This window comes from Oratosquilla oratoria, chromosome 5, assembly GCF_046742065.1.
Source record: "Oratosquilla oratoria isolate Oo_2021 chromosome 5, ASM4674206v1, whole genome shotgun sequence".
Classification (NCBI taxonomy): Eukaryota; Metazoa; Arthropoda; class Malacostraca; order Stomatopoda; family Squillidae; genus Oratosquilla; species Oratosquilla oratoria.
Window position 1 is genome coordinate 40,001,146 of NC_134781.1, and position 7,500 is coordinate 40,008,645.

Consider the following 7,500-nt stretch of genomic DNA (forward strand, 5'->3'; position numbering starts at 1 on the left):
CGAGTTGGACCAAAGGTAGGACTCGTTAAATTCCTCGCTACAAAGTCCTCTGTAAGGAGCATCGTCCTAGCCTCCTCATAGGGGGAGTTTGTGACGTTATAAACCGGATCGTCATGATGACGAATTGGGAGCTCCTATTGCGTTACGATGAGTTTACAATTCTTAGAAAATTAATAGAGATCGTGTACTCGATTTTTTATCACGAGTTTAGACCAAACAAAGTAGTCTAGAATCACATTGAGTTACAATGAGTTTACAATGATAAATCATACTGACAGGAAGCCTTTCGGCTCATGGCGAGTTCGGATGCATGTAAGTAGACAATTTATTAACTAGATGAACAAGTAAATAAAATGAATATTTAGATATGTAAATAAATGAACAAATAAATAAATGGGATAAATTATATACGTCCTGTTCGCTCGAGTCGTACATATCCTATTGAATAGTATAGTTACCTCTGAGAAGTTTATTTAGGTAAACGCAAGCTGATTTTATTTATTTGAAAGAAATCTACTTTTCATATGGTCAAAGATATACTACAGTAGATTCAGGAGTTGTGTCTCATTTAATTTTTTGTGGCTCTCCAAACGATTTTATTCAGTTGGGGGGAGACTCCCATATACCGTGCACTACTCACAAAGGTTGTAACGCATTTTTCTTAAAAAAAAAAAAAAAAAAAAAAATAGAAGGATACATAAACGAATAATAAATAAGTAGACAAATAAATGAATGAATAAATGAATAGATAAATAAATGTATCTATATACCTATTTCACCCCCCTCTACCACCTTTCCACCCATCCCATCTCAGCTCCTTATGGATGACGGGTCATCTCAGCATCCGCCAACTGCCCTGGGTCAAACGCAGTGCAGCAAGACACAGTACATTCATAGCAAGGCCGCTTCACTTAATCGGTTACCCCCCCCCTCCGTCCTCTCATGTAGAAAAAGAGAAGACGGGGAAAAATCCCTTCAGGATACGTCAAAATATCATTCACACATAAGCACCCCCTACTCCCCACCCCGCCCCATCCCTCCCTTCCTTGCATAACATCATCATCCACACACAGTCATTCTCCATTCATCCCTATCTCCTGCCTTCTCCCATCTTTGCTCAACAGACATTCCCCTTTTGCTCAGCGCCCCCTTCACCCCATCCATCCATCTCATCCTCGGTCGTCCCATCAAGTTCAATCCCTCCACCTCTACCTTCCACACCTATTTTATTAATCTTTCTTCACTCATTCTTTCCATGTCTTCAAGCCATCCCAATAATCTTTCATCAGTTCTATCAAATAGAGAATAGGTAAACAAGAAAAATAAAATAAGAATAAATTATAACAGTCATCTGCAGCCTAAACACCGTAAATAATAAATTTAGGGAATCTTATGTACGAGCAACTATAAGTGCAATTTAGTTACATCCACTGCAACAGGTCATGTGGCACAGCAGCCCACGGACTCATACAGACAATAATGTTACACTATTTCAGTTTGTTTGAGAAAAGCAAGACACTCTTGTATGGCAACAGCTCCAGGCAATTTTTGCCATACGAATGATTTTTTCTTTGACTTACTACAAACGACTATATGTATACAAGTATTGTTATGGTTTTTTAAATTTTCTTCCAGACATTTATTTATTTTCTAGTCTCTGAAAATATATATATAAAACAGCATGGGATAAAGAGTTGTAGTTGTGTTTATATATCGTGAAATAAAGTTGTGAACACTAATTCTTACCCAACTATTACCGTCCTCCTCCTCGGATTTTCCATATTTTTTAAAAAAAGTTCTTCTCGGAAAGATGCCTTGCCGGTGCAACGGTCGGGTCGACGCACCTTCGGACTGCATTTCGTTTATTCTGTTTTATTTATTTGTTTTTCTAAGATTGTGCGGAATAAAGTTATTATGTATTTTTTCAGTTCAGCATATATTATGGTCATATATTATTTTAAGCATAAAATAACACTAATCGATGTTAGCAGTTGATATGTACGTATTTTTCAGTTCAGCATATGTTATGGCCATGTATTATTTCAAGCATAAATTAACACTAATCGATGTTAGTCGTTGATATGTATGTATTTTTTCAAGAATGTATGACAATATTTATTATGTATTTTCCAGTTCAGAGTTTATGGTTATATATTATATCAGGCGTGAAATAACACTAATCTTACCTCAAGTTTGACCATAAGAAGGGTATTTGAAGTTATACTGCATTAAGATCAACATATGGCAAATAATGTATTTACACTTCTAAACATATGTTTAGTTTTGCTCTTGGGGGATATATGTGTTCAAGTTTTACTTTTGTCTTTGTTCGCTAACTCTTCCTCTTTAGTCTCAATTAATTCTCATTTAGATCCCGCCGGAACTCAACTTCCTCTTACAACTTTTGTCGACCTGCTCTTACCGGTTTCCTGCCTTGATCGAACTGCCTTTTTGACAAACCTTTGTTTTTTATATTTTCATTTAATTTTTTCTCCTTTTCGAACTTATGTAATTTTTTTCTATTCACATTGGGTACGTCGTGTATTTTTATTCTTTTCTCATATTTATCTTCTTTTTTTTTATCTTTGATATGATTAAAATCCTTCTTTTGATAGCGCTTCGGGAACACTTGGTCTCTCTTAGCAAGATGCGACAGCCATCGAGCGTCGCACGTCCAGACGCTGCTCGATAAAAATTTCGTTCGGCTCTATTCCAGTATCACGCAGGCATATTTTTTACTTCTTTCATGTTTGCATTTAATTTAATTTAATTTGATTTAATTTAATTTTAATTTTATTTTTGTGGAATGATAACGTTAGGTCAGGTTAGGTTAAGTTATTGAACATTGTAAGTTTCATGTTAAATATCTGTGTTTACATGATTCTGGAGTTTTACCTTTTGTTTGAGTTCTTTGTTCTAGTTCTAAGAAGACATCCCTTCTTCTCATACTCCTCAACCGTTCTTCAGGATGCCCTTCTTCCAGTGAAGCAAAATTCTTCCTCGCAATAAAAATTCTTACTTTCACTTTGATCTCAGTTCGTCAACTACACCTTCATTTCAACCTCAGGTCACGAAGTACATTTTTTATTTGACCTTAGGTCTCGAAATATACTTCTAATTTGACTCCAGGTTACGAAGTATACGTCAACTTTGACAGCAGGTCACGAAGTACACTTCTACTATGACTCCAAATCACGAGGTACGCGTCAGATTTGACCCCAGGCCACGAAGTACACTTCTACTTTGACCCTAGGTCACGAAATACGTTTCTACATTGACACAACTGTACACAACTGTTATGAGCCCAGTTCACGAAGTACACTTCTACTTTGATCCTAGGTCACGAAGTGCACGTCAACTTTGACCCCAGGTCAGCGATTACATTTCTTCGACTCCAGGTTACGAAATCCAGCTCCACTTCGACCAGAGATCACGAAGTACACGTTGTCTTGCCCCTCGATGGCATACGACCAACGGTTTGTCGATTCAGGTTCCAAGAAAGAAGCTCCCACTTCGTCGCCAGCCTATGCACTGAAGAGTCACCAGATGACTGTTAACGTTGCAGACCGACCACTCGCGTCTCCGTTCCCCCTCTCCACCCCCTCTCCCTCACACCAACTTGACTCAAACTTATCGGAGACTTCGGCCATTCATTTGTTTGCGTTAGTAACCTCATCAAGATCACTTCTGCGCGAAGTAAAACCGTGTTTTAATGAGCGTTACCCTCTCCCACCCACATCCTCACCCGAATGGGGTTTTGACTCATGACATAATTATGTGGTCGATATCTAAGGGACTAGGGACATCCCTACGAACTAAGTCACTCAGCATACTTGTATGGTTTGGGATTCATTTATATACATTCAAAAATAAAACTTTCGCACAATTTCCATTTTGCTAATCTAGTGCCATCTCAACACATTTTTTTCCCCAAAATGTGACCATGTCAAGTCTTTCAGCCCAAGTGTGTGTGTGTGTGTGTGTGTGCGTGTGTATGTGTGTGTGCGTATGTATGCGTGTGTATGTGATTCACCATGGTCTTCGGATAACGTGTTGGACTTGTGATCGACTGCTATTACACTCCCGGATGAGAGATCAGAGCTCATATATGACCGATCTATGGGTAATGCTGTGACCTTACCGCACACACACACCCAGCTCCCCGCTCACGAGAGATGGAGTAACGACTCGCAGGGCAGCGATACTGAAATTATTTCAGCCCTGGGCGGGATTCGAACTCGCACCGCTGTAGTAGCGGCTGCGCTACCACTGCGCCATTGAGTCGTGTGATTCACCATGGTCTTGGATCACGTGTTGGACTCGTGATTGACATCTATTTCCTTCGCAAAAGAGGGCTCATAGCTCATTTATATGTATATATATATATATATATATATATATATATATATATATATATGAATATATATATATGTATATATATATATATATATATATATACATACATAAACTATATATTTCGATTGCTAACTGCAATCCTCTTCAGTAGTTCTACTGAAGTACTACTGAAGAGGATTGCAGTTAGCAATCAAAATATATAGTTTCGCTTATTCAACTCTTCCTTTCGTCCGACTGTGGTGTTAGTTGGGATTTACAAGTGTGTTAATACATATATATATATATGTGTGTGTGTGAGTGTGTGTGTGTGTGTGTGTGTGTGTGTGTGTGTGTGTGTGTGTGTGTGTGTGTGTGTGTGTGTGTGTGTGTGTGTGTGTGTGTGTGTGTGTGTGTGTGTGTGTGTGTGTGTGTGTGTGTGTGTGTGTGTGTGTGTGTGTGTGACTGAAGGTGGAGGAAGCAGACGAGAAATAATGGGAGAATTTTAATGCTTTAACGTTTCGACCCACAGGGTCGTGATCACAAACCTAACAATGAAATACAACATGGCCATTTTATACGCAGGCAGGGTAATTTTCTGTTGTTCTCTATTTTTGCGGTAAATTGTATGTTTTCATTAATACTGTTTAATCTTCTTAATTTATATATGGAAATAATCGAAACGGAAAGTTAAATAACATCAATGGGTAGAAATAGCATATGGTTAAGATGTGTTGATGACATTATTGTAGTTGTACCTAAAGATACTAACATTAACAACAAATTAAGAAGATGAATGAAAACATACAATTTATAGCAGAAATAGAGAACAACGGAAAATTACCCTTTTTAGACACTATTATACACAGAACAAACAAAACTGTAAAGATTTTAGTATATCGCAAAACCACCAATAAAGAAGACTACGTACATTTTTATTCGGGACACCATAATAGAACCAAAGCAGGTATAGTAATAGGCTTTTCCCTCAGAGCATTTCGCATATGTAATGAAGAGTTTTTGGAAGATGAACTAAATCATATCACAGAAACCTTCCTGTGTAAAAAAAAAAAAAAAAAAAACTAAAGAAATAAGTAAAAGAAACAAAGATAATAAATAATAAATGCAACAAAGAAACCCGATATATAACAGTTCCTCTTAAAAGCAGGCATTAGGATAGCTAGAACATCAGGTAGCAAAGTAGGACATTTGATCACACGTAGTAATAATAACTCAATTAACGAAAACAGTATTGTATATAAGATACCATGTAAAAGTTGCCCATCATCATATTTTGGAGAAACCGGTCGTGGACTAAATAAAAGGTTATATGATCACAAAAATTATGTAAAAACCCACAGATTTTCTAATTCTATTGTAAGGCATATAGAGATGTATGACCATCTTCCAGACTGAGACAATACAATTGTAATAAAGGTTCAACAAAAAGATTGAAAAAACAATAGAGGCAGCTTATATTAACACCAATAATAACATTAACAATAGAGAAGGTTTTATAAAGCCAAAAGTTTGGTGAAGAGAGCTTTTACGTCATAACCGGCCATCTTCTTTTTGTTTAAATCTAAGTGCTTCAATCTGCTGATTAAATTAGCAGCTTATTTCGGAGAAACTTTACGAGGAATTACAAAAATATTATACGAATACACGAACGACATGCGACAACATAGAACATCTAATTCGTTAGTAACACACGCTACACAACACGTCCATATGCCTAACTGGAACAACACCAAAATCTTACACACCGGTATGAGAAAGACGACAAAAAAAACTATCGAAGCTGCATATGTCAACACACTTATTTCAACCAATCATAGAGAAGGGTTTGTAAACTTTGCGCATGTAACATCAAGATGATCATCAAGGGGGCACATACTGAACAATCAGCGAACTCTATCCCAAGGCGACCTGTGAGATGATCCGCTTAGTAAGTATATAAGCAATGTATCTCAATTTGCCTGTACCGTTATCTCTCTGAAGAAGACTCTGTCGAAACGTTAGAGAATAAAGTACTTCTGCTCCTTCCTGGACTTTACCTACACCACTCTATCCATGTATACATACATACATATACCAAGGCTTTTTCCCCCTTACAAGGGAGGTAGCCAAAAAGGAAAAGGCATAAAATCATTCCCACCCATTCCATCCCTGAATACACTCCACATCCCTCCACCCTCCCTCTCATCTTATCACCTCCTGGATGACGGGTCATCACTGCACCTTGTTCACTGCCCTGGGTCTGAAGCAGTGTCGCAAGACACAGCACATCCACAGCAAGGCCGCTTCATTAAATCGGCGACCCCCCTCTCCGTCCCCCCATGCATAGAGGAGAAGACGGGGAGAAATCCCTTCGGGCTGCGTAAAAAATTGCTCACACATACTACCTCACACCCCATCCCCCCACATTTCACCTCATGCATCACAACATCATCCATATACAAAAATCTCCATTCACCCCTGTCTTCTGTCCTCTCCCGTCCTTCCTCAACAGACATTTCCCTCTTCCCCAAAGCCCCCTTCACCCCATCCATCCACCTCAGTCTAGGATGTCCCTTCATGCTCACTCCCTCCACATCTGCCTTCCATACCTCTTTTACTAGTCTTTCTTCACTCATTCTTTCCATGTGTCCAAACCATCCTAATACTCTTTCATCAACCCTATCTCCCAACTCGCTTCTCTCAATCTACATTCTACCTCCACCTCCACTCCACCTTTTCCTGCCACATTTGCACCCAAGTATCTAAAACTATCCACTTCCTCCAGTCGCTCTCCCTTAATGCTCACTTCCAGACTACTGCCACTTTCACCCCTTGTACATCTCATCACCTTACTTTTACCCACATTTATCTTCAACTTTCTTCTATCACACACTCTCTCAAACTCTGTCACCAACTTCCTCAATCCTTCCTCCGATCCTGCCACAAGCGCAGTGTCGTCAGCAAACAACAGCTGGCTCACCTCCCACTTTTCTCCATTTTCTTTAACCATCTCCAATCCCTGACCCACTACCCTTGCAGTTACCTCTCGCACCACCCCATCCATGTATAAGTTGAACAGCCAGGGCGACATAACGCATCCTTGACGAAGTGCCACCTTCACCTCGAACCACTCACTCTCTCCATTTCTAATCCTGACACAAGCTCTAC

At 39.0% G+C, this 7,500-nt stretch overlaps 2 protein-coding genes across 3 annotated transcripts in view; one reads left to right on the forward strand and one right to left on the reverse strand.

Moving 5' to 3' along the window:
* LOC143025242 (uncharacterized) overlaps nucleotides 1-636 on the reverse strand; it is a 16,786-nt gene extending 16,150 nt beyond the window's left edge. The window contains exon 1 of the mRNA XM_076184702.1: nucleotides 1-636. This exon is cut by the window's left edge and continues 489 nt beyond it. The gene's annotated coding sequence lies outside the window, so the exon portion shown is untranslated.
* Nucleotides 1-7,500, forward strand: part of LOC143025474 (putative D-lactate dehydrogenase, mitochondrial) — a 313,466-nt gene that overhangs the window by 215,951 nt on the left and 90,015 nt on the right. The gene's annotated exons all lie outside the window — the stretch shown is intronic.